Source organism: Triturus cristatus, chromosome 1_2 (genome assembly GCF_964204655.1).
Source record: "Triturus cristatus chromosome 1_2, aTriCri1.1, whole genome shotgun sequence".
In the NCBI taxonomy this organism is placed as follows: Eukaryota; Metazoa; Chordata; class Amphibia; order Caudata; family Salamandridae; genus Triturus; species Triturus cristatus.
Genome location: NC_140580.1, coordinates 237,181,945 through 237,204,519, shown reverse-complemented (window position 1 = coordinate 237,204,519; position 22,575 = coordinate 237,181,945). Strand labels below are relative to the sequence as shown.

The 22,575-nt window shown below is 43.3% G+C and overlaps 1 protein-coding gene across 5 annotated transcripts in view; it reads left to right on the top strand.

The window, feature by feature from the left end:
• MYPN (myopalladin) overlaps positions 1-22,575 on the top strand; it is a 2,601,563-nt gene that overhangs the window by 282,907 nt on the left and 2,296,081 nt on the right. The gene's annotated exons all lie outside the window — the stretch shown is intronic.

Below are 22,575 nucleotides of genomic sequence, written 5' to 3'. Positions count from 1 at the left end.
TGGTAGCACAGTCCCAGATGAAAGTGATGGGTGTTACAGAAGGCCAGAGTTCCAGGTTATGGAGAGCCTGCTCCAAGACTACTATAGTAGCGTCTTGGGGAATGTTGGTGTAAAGCGCTTCAACGTCTAAGGTAACCAGGAGGGTGATGGATTCCGGCTCCTCAAAGTGTTCTATGAGGTTTAGGACCTCTGTGGTGTCTCTTAAGTAAGTAGGAGTGTTGGTGACCAGAGGGCGTAGAAAAATATCACAAAATTTGCTGAGGGGTTCCAGCAGTGAGTCTATACCGGACACAATGGGGCGTCTGGGGGGAGGGTTGATCCCCTTATGAATCTTCGGTAGACAGTAAAAGTATGGAGTGCGTGGGTTGTTCTTGGTAAGGAACATGGCTTCGTCTTTCGCGATCCAGCCTTCTGTCTCTGCTTCAAAGATAAGGCTCTGTATCTTGGTCGACAATCGTGTGGTTGGGTCTTCCTCTATAGATTCATAGTATCTGGTGTTGGATAGTTGGCGCAAGCATTCCGCATCATATGTTTCCTTGTCCTGTATCACAATTGCTTCGCCCTTATCAGCGGGTTTTAAAATGATTTAAAATGATTGTAGGATCTTCGGCAATGTCTTCGGCAATGTTTTTCAGTAGTTATCTCTCTTCTTTGGAGAGGTTGTCGAAGGGACGGTTGGTAGTGATACTGTTCACCTCCTTGAGGATGGCTTGTTCGAACGTCAACACTTCATTAGGTGTCATGGCTGCAGTCGGGGTAAATCTGGATTTGTTCAACTGGAATCTCAGGTTTATCTTGGAAAAAGGCTTTTAGGCGCACTTTCCTGAAAAATTGATGAAGTTCCTGATGTAGTGTGAAATCATCTTCCTTGGGTGTGGGGACAAAACCGAGGCCTTTTTCCAAGAGCCTGTTCTCCCCTGACGTCAAGGGTCTGGAGGAGAGGTTCACCACTAGGGTCTCGCTGTTTTGCTTCTCAGGACCATCTGCTCCGGGTCCTGCCAGTGGACGTTCTTGGTTCCTCCTCTTCTTTTGCCTCTTCCTTTGCCCCTCCCTCTGTTGAAAAAAGGGGGGTTCTGGAACTGTTGGTATTGTTGCATAGGGTTTTGTCCGGGCGGTCCATTCCACATAGGTTGTGGGCCCATCCATGGCCCCTGGTACATTGGTGGTTGGATATATACATAAATAACATAAGCCAAAAATGTGAGTACTCTTGAGATGCTTCTCTAACTAGTTTTACCCCAGTGTACCTAACCTAAGTGTAGTACAATATAAGAAGTAGGTGATGTATTCTATAGTATGGTGTGCTATAGTATGGTATGCTAAGTCTGGTATGCCAAGAGTCCCTATAGGTTCTAGTCAACTCCATACCTTGAGAATTAGAGAGGTGGGAATCTCTTTCCGGGTCTCGAACTCTAACACCCCGTGAAGGGAGTCAGAACACTGGAAACTGGATTCTCTGCGAGCAGGGATGACAGCTTCTTGTCAGTGCGTCAGGCCGGGACACAGGCTCCTCTAAAGTCGAAGTCTCCTCCAACTTGCTTGGGCAAGGGAAGGTATATTTATACCTGGTAGGTGCCTTGGAATGTTAGCATTGACATAAAGTCGGGCAGAGGAAGCCGTCAGGAATGAACCCTTAAGGAATAGCGGTTCATGCTTAATAAATGAGTTCTTGGAGACTTCAAAAATCCTGTGCTAGGGGAACTCCCAAGAGCATAAGGGTCTGGTTTCTAGGAACTCGTTGTGACGTTGGGGTGGACGGATTTAGGTGACCATGCCTGTATTTGGATAGCATGGCTAATGCCTAAATAAGGACTGGGATCTTATGCGAATTGTGCCCATATAATGACATCATGAAAACCTATATACAGACACCTAAAGCAGAATACAACACCCATTCCACTTTCGAATGAACGATAATACTAAATGCTTAACATTAAACTGAGTACCACATGTTGCTATAAACATTTTTAAAAGCATACTAAAAGAAGTTTAAAAACTTTGCTAAAACAGGTAATGCAAAGGTACTGTACATTTTAAAGCAGTTTTTCTAAGCATATATCAGAAAAAAATGCAATATGAATGAATAGAAATATATACACATGACGAAATGGTCGACAAGTATTCAAAAAAATCAAAGCCATTTCATAATATGATACTAAATGAAATTGTGGTGAATATGGAGACAATGGGTCCCTGGAAGTATTCAAAGAAGTCCGTTCTATATGAATAGTTCTACTGTAAGCAGATTGATTTGTCATGTATTTTCAAATTTAGAAAAAAAAAGTCAATTTTAGGAAGAGTTCCAAGTTCTGTTCTGTTATGAAAATATGGCGGCCAAATGTATTGCTTTTCTGGTACACTGTGAGCCGAATCAAAGTCAGTGTATGGGTCTGGAGTAAACATGAAATCATAAACTCTTGTAGACAAAAGATCGTCTACCGATGTTGGTGACAGTTGGAACACATCGTTTAGAAGGTTAACTGCACAGAAATGTGGAGCATCGCCTTCAGCATAGGATGCCGCAGCAATGTTTCGCGTCCGTTGATACCTGTGTGCCTGTTGATCCATCTCGTACCTCAGCAGCAGCAGGAAGCGTCGGTGAGATCTCAATGAATGCTGTCATCAGGATTGGCAGCCTCTGGGGACAACACAGAACATGGGCCATTATCGGGTCCAGCAGAGTATCGATATCCGTTGGCATGACTGATGGGAGTGTTAGACAGATGTCTAGCATGCATTCTTCACCTCAAAGCTGGCAGCGTAGAACAGGTAAGATGTAATCTTGACAGATTGGTCTAAATGACAGAAACCATGTTGTATTAAGTTCCCGTAGACGAGGTAGGCCCAAAAGTTGCACTATGCGCTCATGTCACTTCCGTTCTAGGAGAACTTTCTCCAAGTTGCTGGGAGTGACGCCAGTGGATAGGCTTGCCAGAGCGTAGTAGCAGGAATAGAAACAGGATTCCTGCAACGAGTGCTAGAATTAACGGCAGACCACCAAACACAGAATGCACGAAGTTTGGAATGATTCCGAGGACTGCCTGAATAGGTGTTAACAGTCCTGAACATATGGTCTTAAATGCATGTACTATCCCGCTCGTATCAGACATGTTTAAGATACATCCCATCATTTCTACGAAATGTATAGGGCAGTTTGTACGAACTAGAGCCTGTATCTCAGCTGAAGTCCTTGCAATTTGGAGATCATAGGTTTCTTTGGCCGAGGTCAAAGGCACAGTTCGTTGCAAAAGCATGGCTTTCATTCTGCTTAAAGTATCAAAACATATAAAAGAAACATTCAATGAAGGCCATAGAGGCGACTCCCTGACTGTGTCTATTTGGGGGAATAATACTTGCATACAACAAGTAACCCTGGAGCTAACTGTTACCAGATATGAGATCCTGGCAACATGCCACAGCAACTTTAATCATTCAACATGAGGTAACTTCCGTTAGAAAGTTGGCCAAACGCTGGATTAATCACAGCAGCTGGTGTACCCTGCAGGTGGCAGGACAAGTTTGCCACAGAACCATTACAAACCCCGTGTAAAGAAATGTTCTGACATATGAGAGATCCGCTCAGTGCACTCTCACAGTGTGTACCGCTTAGAAACACTTCACGACCCCCACTCCGACATCTGTATTCATAAGGTAAAACCCAGGATGTCTTAATGCATTCCTTACCCAACCTTTCATATTTGCCTGCTTGCATTTGTTTGAGGCAATACTGAAAATGAAAAGTAGTGACAGGCAGAGTTATTTTGCCATGGATAAGCCATTCTGTAGCTGGTTTTTCTGCTACCGTAAATGGTAACTTTTCCAGTTTTTCAATGCTCAGCACTGTATACTTTGCTCCCCTTTGTGCCAGTTCGATCTGTTTATCCGTGAGATTGTATTCTGAAAACAGAGACGACGTGTTGATAAAACGCCAAGGCACATAGCCTGCATGCAAGGATTGCATCGTCCAGCCTAATAACATAATAGAACGTAACTGCGATTGGCCTTGTTGTAACATGGCTAAATCTTGTTCCAGTATGTCAATAGCAGAGGATACAATGTTGTCCGGTAAATATATTCTGGATGACAAAGTTCTTAACCCATTGTCGACCACAGAGAGAGATTTCTTTAAGTTAATACGATCAAGCTCACGTATTCTTTCTGCGGCCTCTGCCTGTGAAACCTTTCATATTTCATTATAAGCAGCATAAATGCCAGCATATATGAAACGTTTTTGACGCGGTTTTCTTGGTCCTAGCAAGAAATCCCTAATGTCTGCGTCTTCTTTAAATAAAGATAAGTGTTGTTTCACATCCTCGAGTGTAGATTTTTGTAACCAATCAAGACACAATTTTTCCACACTACAAAGATAAGTTTTGTTTCACATCCTCGAGTGTAGATTTTTGTAACCAATCAAAGTACAATTTGCCTACACTGTATGTTGTTGCTACCCCGGGTGCTGTCATTGAACATAACGTGGGTCTGGCCTATGGATAGTAAAGCCCTGTATTCTATTCAGGAATCTTTCTTGACAGATGTTTGTGTCTGTGGGCCAGAGCAACCATATTTCCCAATCAGGAACTGATCTGTTGGTTTGTAATATTGTGTCTACTGTAACCGCTCCCTGTGTAGTGTCATTACTTGCAGGTGTTGGTACAGAATGTATGTTCATGTCTTTGATCTTGGCTAATCCAAGGCAAGACGTTTGTTGCACAGTGTCATTAAAAAACATTATTTGCTGTGGGATGATACAGGCTCTAAACAAAGCTTCTATCCCCTGCACTTGCCAATCTTTAGAACCCCATATGGATTTTGTGTCAATTGTGTCTTTCCAAAAGTCAAATCCTTGTCTAGACAGTTGGGCAATAAAGGCTGCAGAATCTGTTTTGTATTAGTTAACATATTTTTCTGTCCTGTTGTGTTCACATTTCTATAGAAAAATGTTTCTGGATCAGATATATTGTACCCTGAAAATTATGGAAACTTATTTGCAAACGTTTTTGAACTACCCTTTGGTGGTGTAGGACAATGTTCCCATTAGTTAAACATAAATACATTACTAGGGGTTGCAGATCTATGCAAGAAATGATGACCATAGTGGTTGTAACAAAAACACTGTTCGTAGTCTGATGAACCCTCTAAGTTTTCATTGTGAGAGAATGTAACAGACCTTTCTAGATCAGACATCATGTTATTAACAGTCTCAAAGTCCCAATCATCAGAATAGGTACTGGAGGTAATAAAGTCACTTAATGAAATTTTAAATAAATGTGGAATCTTCAGAAGTTCCGTCGGGCCGAATATGTCGAAATCGGTTTTGTCCCAAACTATACCATCCTGTATAGGAACAGCTGTGATGTTCACTGCTGACAAGTCTCTTGCTTCACGATGAGAAGACTTGTGTGGCTTTAAAAGTAAGTTCACATTTTTACTTTCAGTGTCCATACAAATGTATCTGCCATTCATAAGCACGCTAAGAGTCATTATCAAAGCTTCCAAAGCAGAAAGAAAAAGATTCCAGAAATAATCCATAGTTCAATCCATGGTGAAACCAGATAAGTGTCTTTCAGAAAATGAAAAAATTCTTGTACTTATTGTTTGAAAGTTTTTAGGGCTGGCGTCGTTTCAGGCCCACTTGGATCCTCAGAAAACGTATCAAAGTTAATGAAGTAGCCAGAAGCAGTTCGGTCAATTGTTGAAATTGCATCAGGATTCGTCAAAATCACTGTAACCAGTTGATCACGTGTTACGTTGGTGTAGACAGGTGTATCTGGACAAACTGTTACTTGAGTTTCAAGAGGGATGAGTTCAATAGCATTGTTGCTTAATCCTTCATTTCTTACTGACTGAGGGTATTTGTAGAGCGCACTTATGGTGAGGCGTCTTGGCGCTAGGTAGAATGATCTAAGAGTTGCACTGAGGTTAGCATTGTGTAAAGAGCCTGGTTTTTATAGCTTTCCTGAAAATGGACCGTGATGGCTGAAGTCGGAGCAAGACTGGGAGGGAGTTCCATAATTTAGCTGCCAAGTATGAAAAGCGTTTGCCTCCCAACTAACCCTCTTCATCTTGGGGGAAGGACCGGCCCGGAGTCCATGGACCTTAGACAGCGCGACGGGATGTAGCGGGGGAATAATGATTGTACATCTTCCGCCCCACCTCCATGGAGGGCTTTGTGCACAAGGCATAGCGCTTTGAACTCCACCCGTCGTCTCACCGGAAGCCAGTGTAGTAGTTTAATGCTGGCTGAGGTGGAGTGATGCTTAGGTAAACCATACAAAACTCGGGCTGCAGCATTTTGAAGTGACTGAAGCTTGTTAAGCTGTTTCACTCCAGCGCCCAGATAAAGGGCGTTGCAATAATCTATCCTTGACAGAATAAGGGTGCCAACCACCGTTTTCCTGAGGGAGAGCGGGATGAATGGGAGAATTTTATGCAATATCTTAAGTGTAAAAAAACAGGCAGAGACCACTTGGTTAATTTGGGGGGGAACAGATGAGATCCTTATCGATGGGAAAACCGAGATTTCTGGCCTTGGCCAACGGCGATGGACAAGTACCGGCTTCAGGAGGCCACCAGCATTGGGTCCAGGTTGAAGGTTTCTTGCCAAATTCTAGGATCTCAGTTTTTTCGGTGTTAAGCTTTAAAAAGTTGACCCTCATCCATGACATCACAGAGGAAAGACAATCACGGAACCGCTCGGGTGACATACTGTCATTTTGAGTAACCGACACTATCAGTTGTGTGTCATCGGCATAAGATACAAGCACTAGGCCATGACTTTTGATCAATCTGGCCAGTGGTGTTATGTAGATGTTGAACAGGGTGGGCGAAAGTGCCGAACCCTGGGGGACTCCACCCGGGAGGGAGAACCGTTCCGATCTCAAACCTTCCCAATGTATTATTTGTTCCCTAGAGTCGAGGAAAGATGTGAGAAGCACAGGGCCTTGCTGCTGACTCCCACGGACTGCAGCCTATTTAGTAAGACTGTGTGGTTTACAGTGTCAAACGCTGCCGTGAGGTCTAGCAATATTAGGGCTGCCCTGCCACCGTCATCCAACATCCTTCGAATCTCCTCTGTTGCCATGATCAGAGCAGATTCAGTGGAATGTCGAGCTTTGAACCCATGCTGGGTGGGATTCAGAAGGTTATTTTCCTCAAGGTAGGTAGTCAATTCCAGATTAATGGCTTTTCTCCAAGACCTTGGAGGTCAGAGGCAAACAGGAGATGGGGCGATAATTTTTGCCTCCAAAGGTTCAAGTGATTGGTTTTTTAAAATAGGCCTAATACAGGCCATTTTCCATCCTGCTGGAAAGGTCTCTGTTTCGGTAACTAGATTTAACAAAGGGGTCAGCGCTGCGCCTACCTCATCCGCAGCTAGATGTAAAATGTATGGGGGACAAGGGTCAAGTGGAGATCCTGACTTAGTAAGTGAAAGTAGGTCAACCACTTGCTTTTTATCCAGACTGGTGAAATGGGTTAGACTACCTTGGCAGGAATGTCTTTCCCATTTCTCTAGGAGGTTCGTACTGTTGACCTGCGGTAAATTCAAAAGTTCCTCATAGACCATTTTGACCTTGGTCTGGAAGAAAACCGCAAGGTTATCCACAAAGGTTTGGTTAGGGACAAAGACAGAGTCCCTCGGCTGTCGGGACAGTGCTGTGACTGTTTTGAATAGTTCTTTAGAGGAGTTTGAGGATTCTAGAATTTTAGAGGTAAAATAAGCTGTCTCTGCTGATGTTATTGCTCCCTTGTATTCTTTTAATGCAGCGCCATAATCTGTCTTATGCGCTGAGCTGTAAGAGGAACGCCAAATGCGTTCCTTGAGTCTGCATTTTATTATTATGGTTTTTAGCTGTGCTGAATACCACGGAGAGGATACAAGTATTTTCTTGGCAACTTCCGGGGCCAGTGGATTTATAGCCTGGGTTATCCAGTTGTTAAAATCCAAGGCTGCCTGATTGGGATCTGCCCTAAAAGTTGGATTCTATTTCAAGGCCATGGTCAACTCTTGTTGGGATATTTTCTTCCATGACGCGAGCCTTGCTCAGAGGGGGTCTAATTCTGCGGGACCGATTATTATTGGAGATATTGATAATGAAATTGACAGCATAATGATCGGACCAAAGTAAGGGCAGTGAGCTGATCACTTCTATGTGGGTACTGTTTGTAAAAATGCTGTCCAAGTTATGTCCTGCCTGATGTGTGGGTTCCTGCACAATTTGCGTCAATACAAAACTAGCTAGGGTATCTATTAAATTAGAAGTATCTGAATTATTCGTTACCTCTAGATGAAAATTGAAGTCCCCCAGCAGCGTAAAGGTATCCGCATTGAGGCAGGACACCATGCGAGTTTGCAAAGTAGTAATGAAGGGTAGCCTTGTCCCGGGGGTCTATATACTAAAATTCCTTGGAAGCATTTCATATTGTTTAGTTTCATGCTCAAAAACATAGCCTCTGCATCCAGAAGTGGCTCTGGTGTCATTCTCACCTTATAGAATGCTCGATAAATAAGGCGATCCCACCCCCCTTTGTCCCTGTCCTGTCCATATTAGTGACAAAATAGTCAGATGGGACTACATAATTCCAGTCAGGGTTGCTCGTATCGTTTGCCCACGTTTCCGTTAGCAAGATCAGGTCTGGATTTTCAAGTTGTATAAGACACTCCAGGTCATTTTTGTGTTTCATTACTGACCTGGCATTAATCAAGACACAGTTAATAGTTTTAGCGCTTTTAGTGGTCGTTTTTTTATTTAGAGCATTGGGGTACAAGGCCGGCCCGTCCTGTACAGGATTAGACAGCCAAGTATTATTTAGCTAAGTATCTTTCCTAGGCCTATGCATAGTCGAGGAACTTGGCTTGGCTCTGCACCGATAATGCATCTGGAGGAAGATGTTAAAATCCATCTTTTCTCTCAAAGCAGGTTGAGACCCAGAAGCTCGTCACGTGTGTAAGCCAGCCTGGAAATTTGAGCAGGGGTTCTGGCGCAGGTCGCGCTCTGGGCGCAGATGGGCTTACTTTTGGCGCGCCTTTGGCGCGCCCGCTGCGCTCGGTTTCACCGCATCCAGTAATTTGTAGGCGGAAGGGGAGTGCGAAATGAACGACTAGAACGGCAACCGCTACACGGGTCTGCTCTAGCAGTCGGGCCACGTGGTTTGCGGGACAATGGCATCAGGAAGTGAGCACTAGCGTTCAGTTTCTACAATGATTAGCAGCAAAATATATTTTAAAACAGATAAAAAGTAATTCATTCAATTTTAGCAGCAAACATCGTTTTTCTAAGGCAGTAAAACATTCAATTTTTAAAACAAGCAGCAGGCAGACAACGCTCGTAGTCAGCGCTGTGCCCAGATCAAAGTACCTATGCGCGGTCGCAGCATCCGGTAATTGCTGAATTCTCAATGGTTATGAGTCTTTCAGTCTGAACCTCTTGGATAGTAGCGAGAGGAGGGCGTCTGCTACTAGGTCAGAGTCCACGAGGCCTACTATTTAGTATCAGCCACATAGTGTGGTTTGATGAGGTCAATTGACACAAATCTTTTCTCCTTTTTTCCAGCAAGGGGTGGCAGAAGTACTGTTCTTGTTCCGTGGATGGCTAGGACAGGTACTGGTTGTCTGTAAGAAGGTCCAAATTCCGTCTTGTCCGCAATCTTCTCTCTGACTAGATCCCCAACTTTTGGGATCCAGACAGGCCTTTCTGGGACTGCCGGTTGGCTTCAGGAACACGTTGCTTTGTTTTGATCTTAGTTCATATAGATCCTGTAAAACAGCTAAACGATCTTTGATATCAATGGGTTTATTTTCCACCACTGTGCCTTTACATTCGAGATCAGGAACCCACATTCTTGTTCCAAATAGGAACTCATATGGAGTGACCCCCCCCACCCCTTGAGAACTTCTTGGCAAATTATTTAATGAGCGTTGGACCCCATAAAGATGTTTGACCCACCCATCACCCGAACCTAATACTCTAGCTGTTATAGACTGCTTTATGTCCCGGTTTTTCCTTTCCACAACAGAATTTCCCTCAGGATGAAATGAAGAGGAGTACCGCAATGCTACGCCCAAACTGGCCATGGCTTCTTTGTAAGCCCGAGAGCTAAACGCAGGGCCCTGGTCAGAATGTAGTGTGCCAATTGTGTATGTGCCGATAAAGACTCGCAAATCTTTTATAACTGTTTGAGCGTCAGCCGAGCGCTAAGGCCACATCCATAAGAACCTTGACTTAGTGTTTGTGGGATTGCATTTGTCATAAAGGACGCCTGCACATAGATAGTCTAATGCTGGCTACGTAATCTGGTGTCTGATGGCATTCTGCATTACGCTGTTTATTGCATGCTCTGCAGTCATTGATGAAGATGTGAATCAGTGTATTCATGCCAGGCCACCAGTACATCTCTTTTAATGTTAATATTGTCTTAGAGATCCCCTGATATGACAGACCCTCCCCAAGATATGCTTCATAAATCAAAGCTGCTCTACGTTCCATATTTGAAATGACCCTATCCCCTACTCCAGGGATTCGAGCAAAAGGAACGTTGTTCGCATCAATTACATAAGAGTACTTGAGTGGAAATTTCTTTGGTAACGCTGCACCACTGCCTTTGCTTGAAGCATTGACATCCAACAATATCTCACTGTCTATTTTCGTTTTTGAACGAGTGATGGCAGCTACGGAAGCCGTCTGAACAGCCCCCTTGGCGGCTTCATCAGCCAATGAATTCCCTGCAACGTGAACGCTATCACGTTGATGACTCAGAGTGTGTATCACATGAGCTTTTTGTAGTTCGTTTCTCAACTGAACTACTTCTTCCCAAAGCGTTTTATGCTTTATTGTGCCACCTTTTGCATCTTTGAATCCGTTTTGAAGTCAATTCTGTAAATGTTCATTATATGACTGGACACAGTAAAAGGAATCGCACACTAAAAGTGTGGGGAATTCGCGATCTGTAGTCTCAAGTTCCAGTTTGAATGCTTGTAATTCAGCTTGCTGAGCTGTACAATCTCCTAGAGATTGAGTTTTATTGACCATTGGTCGGAAGTTACAATCGCGCATACGGCCTTTAACGATTGCGCACGCTACACTGTAAGCTTGCTTACTCCCTGTAGCGGGTTGTGCTGATCCATCCGTATAAATTATAAATTCCTACTGAACGAGAGGCAGAATTTCATGTTCATATTGCAGGAACGTTTGTATTTTAAAATCCGGATCAAAAACATATTCAACATCTGTTGCAGCAAGAGAATTAACCCCTTGTATCCATCTAGGATGTAAAGCTTTTGGATTCTGAATGCTCGCTTTTGTAACCGCCTCTAAGGCTGGTACTGGAGTCACGACAACAACGCGTTTCCCCTCAGCTAGTGCTTTTTCTTTTGCTACAGCTGTTTGAACTGCTGTCATTATCTTTTCTGTTGAAGTGAAGCGCATTTCTGCTTGTGTATAAAAATGTGATTTGCATGCTATTGGTACTTTTTCACCATCATTAAATGTTAAATAGGTGAATCCGCATTGACCCGAAATTATTCGGATCACTAAATTGCGTTTATTTACGTGTGTTTGTAAGTGATTTGTTGCTAACATGTTAGCCTGGAGTGAATGCAGGATGTCTGTGTGTTCCTGTGTCCAATGTTTTGTTGAAAAATCAGGTTTGATTAATTCGTAGAGTTTTAACCCTTTCTGCGTAATTTTGAATGTAAGTTCTTCCAAAATTTAAGAAACCCAAGATAGATTGTAAATATTTCAGCGTTTTTGGAGGTTGGAGCAGCGCACACTTTTCTAAAAAGTTAGCTGCCAGGCTCTTGCCTTCACTTGAAAGCTCATATCCTAGGAAAAGGACATTGAGATGGGCAATTCTGGATTTTTTAAAGTTGAATTTATAGCCCTCAGAGGCAAAGCCCAGTATAATTGTATTCACCCTGTTCAAGTGCCTATCTAGGTCAATCGTCTGTCAGATAGATGTCATCGACATATGACACTGCCTCATTATCATAAATTTGTAGTAACTCTGTTACCCTTGCTGAGAATAACCCCGGGCTATTTTTGAACCCTTGTGGGAGTCTACAAAATTGATGTTGCGCCCACATTATTGAGAAAGCTGTTAAGTACCTGCTTTCAGGTGCTATGTTTTGACAAAAGAAACCATTTGAAATGCCAATGTGGTTTTATATTTTTTACGCACAATGTTATTCATTAATGCTGTACTATGTGCATTTTTCACTGCAAATGTTTTGGAACAATTGTTCGAGTGTCTGTAATCCAAAACTAGACAATATGTATTGTCTGGTTTGGATACAGGAAACAAAGGATTGTTCATTGAGGAGGTGCATGTTTCAATCACCCCTTGGTATTCAAGTTGATCTAAGATCTCCCTGACCTGTTTTTTAGCTTCTTGCTTTATTGGGTACTGCCTTTGTGCAGTAGGTTGATTTTTTTTAGCTGTATCTTGTGGTGAGGTGAGTCCTCATCCCATCCTACATGATTTTTGTATAATGCTGGGGCCTGGGCTACTGCCCATTTCCCAGCATAAGTATATTTTAGGTAAATTGGAATATGGTTGGAGAAGGCTGGCATAATGATGTCCTCACCATGTGTGCACTCCGTGACAAATTTTGGTGGCCAGTCCTTTTCTGCTAGAAGTATATAATAACCCCTTGAACGTTTCTCCCAAAAGAGTGCATTCACTTTTCTTGGTATGTCTGCCTCCATTCGGAGTGTTATTTCATATATTTCATATAACTTTTGTGGAGTACTAACCCTGGTGTCTACAGTCTCTACTGTGATGCACTCATTCAAGTCCACTATCTCCAGAAGTTCCTTCAGGTTCTGGTGAGTTATTGTTAATTCTGCTGCACTGTCCAGCATTGTCTGAGCCCATTCTCCGTTCTTGAGCTGTGTTCTCAGTATTCTCGGCATGTCTGATCTTCAGACCTGCTACCTTCTTTTTGGTAAATTGAGGTTTTGATTTATTTTTCTGAACGTGTTGATCATCTTTGGACTCCACGCGTTCTTCTTTGTGATCGAACCGTCCTCTTCTTTCTGATGTCTGTGACGATATCTGAAAGGTACGAGAGAAACGTGTATCAGTATCTTGATACCTGTCAGGTTTTCTTAAATTATCCCTATTCCTGAGGGTATACCTCCTTTCAGAGGGCTCCTTTTGAGGAGACCTACCTCGGGATTGAGAGCGTTTCTCTTTTGAATTTTGTTTATTACTTTCCCACTTCTTTTTTGAAGATGTAGGATTTTGATTGATAGAGTCCTTCTCAGGACCTTCAGACAGTTTTGGCTTCAAAGGTTTTCCACCCAAACTGTCTCTGCCTAATTCTGCATAAGATTTTTCTATTATTCTGGGTAGTTCATGTTGATGTTCTGTTACATCAAATTCCCTTAAGCGTTGGCAGATTGCCACTGATGCTGCCTCCCCTTTAATATTAGATAATATTATTGTTGAGACCTGGTCAAAGTTTTTCAGTAATTTCATACCTAAATTCAGAGCAGGCTCTGCCCCATATTCATTTTGAATTTGTTTCAGGACATCTGGTATTACTGCAATTGATGGAACACCATGTGTTTTAGTATAGATGGCAGCAAAGATTGTGCCCAAAGTGGTGCAGTCTTCCAGTTGTGATGTGATCCCCATTGGTAAACAGATTGTCAGAATTCTGTGTTTCTCATAAGGGCTAGTAATAGGAAATACTGCTTTGAATTGAGTAATTGTTTGAGCTATCCAGAATGGAATTTGTGTATGTTTTGTGGGCATTTTACCCATGACTGCGTGTAAAGTCTGTGGAGTAATGTTTTGTGTATACCCTTGTTGAGGGGTTTGATTTGGAATGGTTATTGGTGGTTGGACTGTGAAAGTCTGCATGACATATTGGACTAATTGTCTGTAAATGTTTATTAACTCTTGTAGTTGATTAAGTAATTCCTTGTCTCACATTGCTTCAATGTCAGGATGAGGTGTGTAGCCTGCTAGAATCGGCCATGTTTCTCCTGGTCTACCTAGTGGACCGAGCCTGGTAAAGTTTATGTGATGTTTTAGGGTGCCTTTAAACCAGAGATTATGCTCCTGGTATGTGAGTGGAATTTCAATATCCTCGAAAGGAATATATTCCTCAGGTGGTTCATCTTCTTTAAAGAAGTGAAATACTTTTGTTACTGGATTTGATTCTGGGAATACAATCCATGAATAGAATACCTCTGTCTGAAAGGATTTGTGTGCCTCTATCACGAAAACTGCTCTACCACCTCTTGGTGTTAGGCCGTGTTTTATACGTTTTAGAGTGATGGCTCTTAGTTTGGAGGGATGTTTATAACACCCTCATCGGTTTCATTTAAACCTGTAGAATTAAAAGCTGTTACGACTGGATCAGTCTCAGCATTATCCCCGTTCTGGGACATTGTTTTTGAAAAATGTAGAACAAGTTTCAAGGAAACAAAGATAAGGTGCACAATATTTTGGAACAACGTTGAACAAACCAAACAGCTAATATATAGGATTTCTGTCCTACTCAGCTTTGGTGGATACTTAACCCTACCCACTCCAGACATCTTATGGAGTATGTGAGTAAGGATCTCAGAGAAAAGCACGACTGAGTTACTCAGTATCTAGCGTTAAATTAGTGCCTTACCAAACGTTGGGCGCAATGTAGTGTAGTTCCTATTTCTCTAATAGGCTCTGTGCATTGGAATAATATACCCTATAGATTTGGCATAGGACTGAGGTCAGTATGCCCCTATCAAGTATATTAAACTTAATTAATTTGTACCAACTAACTCAGAGGCCACTAGAAACTCCTTGTAAACAAGAAGGGAGTAGTTTCTGGCAACCGCATAAACATGACAACTTTGTTTCCCTTTACAATCGGAACACTCTAAGAATCGTGGAAACAACAGATAACAGATAATTAGTTAGCTAATCGTGCATGCTTAGTTTCGTCAGAGTTACACAGAAAGAATAGACGGGCGTTTCAATAAAAGGATTTATTGAACAGTCTTGTTTCTCATGTAAGAGATATGAGCTGTTACAATCACAAGACAGTAAGCAAGATATATTATGTACAGTGTAAGCAGTAGAAATAAATAATACTGCGCTAGCATTATCTTTTAGCTATGACACATATATTCATATACATAAATAAGATAAGCTAAAAATGCGAGTACTCGTGAGATGCTTCTCTAACTAGTTCTACCCCAGTGTACCTAACCTAAGTGTAGTACAATGTAAGAAGTAGATGATGTATTCTATAGTGTGGTATGCTATAGTATGGTATGCTAAGTCTGGTATGCCAAAAGTCCCTCTAGGTTCTAGTCAACTCCATACCTTGAGAATGAGAGAGGTGGGAATCTCTTTCCGGGTCTCGAACTCTAACACCCCACGAAGGGAGTCAGAACACTGGAAACTGGATTCTCTGCGAGCAGGGATGACAGCGTCTTGTCAGTGCTTCAGGCCGGGTCACGGGCTCCTCTAAAGTCGAGGTCTCCTGCTACTTGCTTGAGCAAGGGAAGGTATATTTATATCTGGTAGGTGCCTTGGAATGTTAGCATTGACGTAAAGTTGGGCAGAGGAGGACGTCAGGAATGAACCCTCAAGGAATAGCGTTTCATGCATAATAAATGAGTTCTTGATGAAATCAATAATCCTGTGCTAGGGGAACTCCCAAGAGCTTAAGGGTCTGGTTTCTAGGAACTTGTTGTGACGTTGGGGTGGACGCATGTAGGTGACCATGCCTGTATTTGGATGGCATTGCTAATGCTTAAATAAGGACTGGGATCTTATGCCTATATATAAGGGCAAAGCGAACTGTGCCTATATAAGGACATGTATCATGAAAACCTATATACGGACACCTAAAGCGGAATACAACACTTCTGCTCCTCTGTTTCTTCTTTCTGCACTTCTCTTGACTCTTTCTGCACCCCTCTTGCCTGTTTCTGCACCTCACTTGCCACTTTCTGAACCTCTCTTGCCCCTTTCTGTACCTCTCTTGCCCCTTTCTGTCCCTCTCTTGCCTCTTTCTGCACCTACGTGCCTCTTTCTGCACCTCTCTTGTGTCTTTCTGCAACTCTCTTGTCTCTTTCATCACTTCCCTTGCTTCTTCCAGCACCTCTGTTGGTTATTTTAGCACTTCTCTTGCCTCTTTTTGCACTTCTCTTGCCTGTTTCTTACCTCTCTTGCCTCTTTCTGCACCTCTGCTGCTTCTTTCTGTACCTCTGCTGCTTCTTTCTGTACCCCTTTTGCCCCTTTCTCTACCCCTCTTGCCCCTTTCTCTACCCCTCTTGTCTCTTTCTCTTCCCTCTTTCTGCACCTCTCTTGCCTCTTTCTGCACCCCTGTTGCCTCTTTCAGCACCTCGGTTGCTTCTTTCTGACCTCTCTTGCCTCTTTCTGCACCCTTCTTCCCACTTTCTGCACCTCGCTTGTCTCTTTCTGCACCCCTCTTGCCACTTCCTGCACCTCTGTTGGTTCTTTTTGCACTTCTCTTGCTTCTTTCTGCACCTCTTTTGCCTGTTTATGCAACTCTCTTGCCTTTTTCTGCTGTACTTGTCTTGCCTCTTTCTGCAGCTCTGTTGCTTCTTTCTACACCTCTGTTGCTTCTTTCTGCACTTCCGTTGCTTCCTTCTATACCTCTCTTATGCCATTCTGCAGTTCTCCCGCCTCTTTCTGTACATCTGTTGCTTCTTTCTGCACTTCTCTTGCCTCTTTGTGCACCCCTCTTGCCTCTTCCTGCACTTCGCTTGGTTCTTTCTGCACTTTTCTTGCCTCGTTCTGCACCCCTCTTGCCTCTTTCTGCACCTCTGTTGCTTCTTTCTGCACTTTTCTTGCTTCTTTTTATATCTCTCTTGCTTCTTTCTGCATCCCTCTTGCCTCTTTCTGTACCCCTCTTCCCTTTTTTACACTGTTCTTGCCTCTCTCTGCTCCTCTCTTGCCTCTTTCTGCACTTCTCTTTCTTCTTTTTGCACTTCTTTCGCTTCTTTTGGCACCTCTCACTTTTTTCTGCACCCCTCTTGCCTCTATCTTTACTTGTCTTCCCTCTTTCTGCACCACTCCTGTCTCTTTGTGCCCCTCTCTTGTCTCTTTGTATACATCTCCTGCCTTTTTCTGCATTTCTGTTGCTTCTTACTGTACTTTTCTTGCCTGTTTCCGCATTTCTGTTCCTTCTTTCGGCACTCCTCTTTCTGCACCTCTGTTGTTTCTTTCTGTACCTCTGTTGCTTCTTTCTACACCCCTTTTGCCTCTTTCTACACCACTCTTCCCTCTTTCTGCACCTCTCTTGCCTCTTTCTGCACCCCTGTTCCCTCTTTCTGCACCTCTCTTGCCTGTTTCTGCAACTATTTTGTCTCTTTCTGCCGTTCTCTTGCCTCCTTCTGCACCTCCGTTCCTTCTTTCTGCACTTTTTCTGCCTCTTCCGTTACCTCTCTTGCCTCTTTCTGTACCTCTCTTGCCTCTTTCTGCCCTTCTCTTATCTATTTCTGCACTTCTGTTGCTTCTTTCTGCACTTCTCTTGCCTCTTTCTGTACTTCTCTTGTCTCTTTATGCACCTCTGTTCCTTCTTTCTGCACCCCTTTCGCCTCTTTCTGCACCTCTGTTGCTTCTTTCAGCACCTCTGTTGCTTCTTTCTGCACTTACATTTCTTCTTTCTGCACCTCTCTTGATTCTTTCTGCACCCCTCCTGTCAATTTCTGCACCCTTCTTCCCTCTTTATGTACCTCTCTTGTCTCTTTCTGTACCTCTCTTACCTCTTTCTACAGTTCTCTTGCTTTTTTTGTACCTCTGTTGCTTCTTTCTGTACTTCTCCTGCCTCTTCCTGCACCTCTGTTGATTTTTTATACACTTCATTTGCTTCTTTCTGTACCTCTCTTGCAATTTTCTATACCCCTCTTACCTCTTTCTGCACCCCTCTTCCTTCTCTTCACCTCTCTTTCTTCTACCTGTACCCCTTTTATATCTTTCTGCACCCCTTTTGCCTGTTTATGCAACTCTCGTGCCTGTTTCTGCTGTTCTCTTGCCTCCTTCTGCACCTCTGTTGGTTCTTTCTGCATTTCTCGTGCTTCTTCTGTACCTCTCTTCCTTCTTTCTGTACCCCTCTTGCCTCTTTTTGTAACCCTCTTTCCTCGTTCTGTACCTCTCTTGCTTCTTTCTACACTTCCCTTGCTTCTTTCTGCACCTCTCTTGCTACTTTCTGCACCCCTCTTGCCTCTTTCTGCACCCTTAGTCCCTTTTTCTGCACCTCTCTTGCCTCTTTCTGTACATTTCTTACCTCTGTCTACAGTTCTCTTGCCTCTTTCAGTACCTCTGTTGCTTCTTTCTGAACTTCTCTTGCCTATTTCTGTACTCCTCTTGAACTCAGTATGAACCAATTAAACCAGTCTAGCTGGCAGCATCCACTGCATCCATAGCTCATTATCCACAACATCCTATTCATTTTCCATATTTACCTTGCCTGAAACTCCTCCTTATTCCTGAACCATGCAAAACCGCTATAGTCCATCTGTGCTCCACGCATGAATGAATGAAGAATCAGGCGCATCACATCAATGTATTTGAAAATAGCGTTGCATTGCTCCGAATGGAATTGCAGTAGACACTTGCATGTATTAAAAAGGCAGAAGTCCAATTACCTATTGTGGTGGGCACTCTAGTCCTCCATGCTAGCTCCCATTCTTCTTCCTTTGAACCTTCTTTTGCCTGAGTATCCGTATGTAACAGCTTACATACATCAGTAAACTCTCTTTTCCAAATGTTCTCTTTGGTGGGTTGTGTGAAAAGAGCCCCCAAAGGCATTGAAATCCCCATACATGGCAACTTTGTGTTTTTAACAATCTCCGCTGTCTTATCATTACCTACTGTGTCCTTTGCCTTAGCGTTCTCACTCCCTTTTCCAGTGACAGAAGTATAATTATCCACTATACTCACCATATCACAAGACTGCGGCACTGAAAGCTTAGCTATGTTCTCCTTACCAGTGACACTACCTCCTGTCTCTCTTTTTTTCAGAGCTATTACCAACCCCCACAGACACCATCCGCAATATTTGTGTTTATTTAAAAAATCACCCCTCCTTTCATACATCTTTGATAGTTCCCTACCTTGCTGTAATGTCCTCGGAATAACTTACCCTGTGACCAGGGCCGGACTGGCCGTAGAGGGCACCGAGTGTTTCCCTGGTGGGCCGGAGGGATGGGGGCTAGTTTTGTGGCCATGAGGGCCGATTTTGTCACTGGGGGCCGGTTTTGAAGCAGTGCTGCAATATTGGCCCCTGTAACAAAATAAAAGCAACAGTGGTGCTCGCAATTAGAGCTTCTCAGTGCCATGAAACACCCACCCCCTGGGGGTTGGTGGAGTGGAATTGCCCGGACTGGTTTCTCGCCTCAGTCTGGCCATGCCTGTGACCCCTGATCATCCTTGACAATTCGTCATGAGTGTGTATCGCCTTCTCTGAAGCTGTAAAACACCAACTCTCTGCCTTTTGTTAACTGTATCACCATCCCTCCTTGGCCACACCCCTTTCAACATCTCAGTATCAGTCCCTTCTGGTCCTTCACCAACAATCTCACCCTCTTCTAATGAACCATCATCTGCAAAATCCCACTCTTATTTGCATATCTCCCCACATTCATCCAAAATGCCACTCATTCTTGCAATCCTACTCAGTATTTTTTCATCTCCAACACCTCCATCATCCAAGTTTTAAATCCCTCACGTCTTCTTAGCCAGGAAAGGCACTCCAGACCTTTCCTTCTCTTCACTCAAAGTGCCCACACATTGCTTCGGATGTGATCAGGGTCTGGAAATTTCCATTACCGCATGAAATCAAACAGAGTCTCAGAAATGTACAATTTACTCAGCAGATGAAATGAGCAAAACTCAAAAAATTGTTTCAAACGAAAAAAACCTTAAATTAGCTCCTTCACCTGTTTTCAATGAAAAAGACAATCGCCATAATAATCCTAAATGTTTCCAAGACAATGTCAAAATGATTCTTAAAGTATCTGTTTAAAGCTCACAGAACAAAAACCAAAGGAAATGATGGACGGAGTGTTGAACATTGCAAGCACTCACCCCCAGTCAACTGATCTGGGTTTAATCCATCACCGTTCTTTAGCCCACTCTGCCACCCCAGGTCAGACATGGCCATATGCAAATCAGTCTGACCCTGTGCCTCATGGGAACAGTCCAGCCCGAACTGCCAAGCCATGTCTTCCCTGGACCGGAAACAAGCTTCCTAGGACCGGTTTCTGGCATTTCAGCCGTCTTCAACCAGGCTTGCTTGAATCCAGTGGCAAAGTGAGCAAGGGACTCACGTCTGAGCATACCCTGCCAACTTATGGCGAACAAAGCAAAAACCAAAGGAAATGATGGACGGAGTGTTGAACATTGCAAGCACTCACCCCCAGTCAACTGATCTGGGTTTAATCCATCACCGTTCTTTAGCCCACTCTGCCACCCCAGTTCAGACATGGCCATATGCAAATCAGTCTGACCCTGTGCCTCATGGGAACAGTCCAGCCCGAACTGCCAAGCCATGTCTTCCCTGGACCGGAAACAAGCTTCCTAGGACCGGTTTCTGGCATTTCAGCTGTCTTCAGCCAGGCTTGCTTGAATCCAGTGGCAAAGTGAGCAAGGGACTCACGTCTGAGCATACCCTGCCAACTTATGGCGAACAAAGCAAAAACCAAAGGAAATGACGGACGGAGTGTTGAACATTGCAAGCACTCACCCCCAGTCAACTGATCTGGGTTTAATCCATCACCGTTCTTTAGCCCACTCTGCCACCCCAGTTCAGACATGGCCATATGCAAATCAGTCTGACCCTGTGCCTCATGGGAACAGTCCAGCCCGAACTGCCAAGCCATGTCTTCCCTGGACCGGAAACAAACTTCCTAGGACCGGTTTCTGGCATTTCAGCCATCTTCAGCCAGGCTTGCTTGAATCCAGTGGTAAAGTGAGCAAGGGACTCACGTCTGAGCATACCCTGCCAACTTATGGCGAACAAAGCAAAAACCAAAGGAAATGATGGACGGAGTGTTGAACATTGCAAGCACTCACCCCCAGTCAACTGATCTGGGTTTAATCCATCACCGTTCTTTAGCCCACTCTGCCACCCCAGTTCAGACATGTCCATATGGAAGCTCACAGAAACCATACTAAGAACATGGTTGCAGTCAATATGGATCTGAAAAATAATAAAAAAAGGAGTAAAAAAAGAAAGCAGCGGATTTTATCGAAACATTTTCTGCACTTTTCAAAACCCATAATTCAAAAATGATAAGGCAGAAAATGTGCAAAACAAAACACAGAAACAAACACAAAACAAAAGGTAAAACAGGCCAAGAATGGAGAATGGACTACACAAATATGTCAGAAAATGAGGAAAGGCATCATACTTTGTCATCAATATAGAAGAAATAGTAGAGGTTTTGTCAGCATCCCTGAAAAATAAGGGAGACACAAAGATCTCGAAAATGAATTCAAAACTATGGAGGCATCATCTGAGAATTCACAAACATCTTTATATTTTGCGGAGTCTATGTGTCAGCCATCCAGTTTCATTCAAATACTTAAGAGTAGGGGTGGGCGGAATTTGCGAAATCCACTTTCGCAAATTATCGCGAAAATGTTAAAAATTATCACAAACACGCGGAAATATCGCGAAGATGCGGAAGTTTTTTTCCCGCATGTCCGCGAGATTTTCTGCATGGTTGCGGCTCGCCAACTTACCCATGTGGTTGCTCGCGGGCGCGGCCATCTTGTTTTCAGTTGTCTCGCGGTGCATGATCGCGAGAAGAAAGCCGTGATCGCGCGATGCATGACGTCACTGTGGGCGCGAACTGTCGCGAGACAGCGCAAATGGCTAAAAAAATACAACATCTCATGGAGAACGCGACCGGATCAAGAAAACTTGTCGGCGATCGCAGGGATTCAGGTAAGGCGATCGCACACGCGCGAGAATGTATTATTTTACAGCGCGAGCAAGAACCAAATTATCGCTAAGCTGCGGAATGCAGAACTTTTGACATTTTCGCGCTTTCTGCGGACCGCGAAAATGGCAAATTATCGCAATTTTCGCGAACGGAACAAAATTTTCGCCCAGGCCTACTTAAGAGCCGAGAGATTCTACAGGGAGCCAAGATGCATCTGGATTGTAAGTAATGGGATTTCCAGCACCTAATATATAATATATATAATATATATATATAATATATAATATATATATATAATATATAACATATTAATCTTTTCGCATTTCTGAAATTTTTTTACTTGGTGTATTTTAGGTCATCCTATATTACATAAGTGATTTATTATTGAAATGATGACAAGTCATGTATGTTTGCGTTACATAATGTTTTAAATATTGTATATGTTTTCATTAAAAAAGAATGCATTTCCTAGTTTTCTATTTAGCTAGTTTTGCAAACAAAAGAAACCAGCATTGGCAAAGCCAATAGGTCTTTCTTTTTTCTCCCATTCCACTAGTTATGAGCGACACACCACTACTAGTGGCCACACTAGCCCCCCAAAGCTGTCCCTGTTCTCTTTTCTTGGGTCTATCTGCTACCCATACCCACTTTTTCTGCT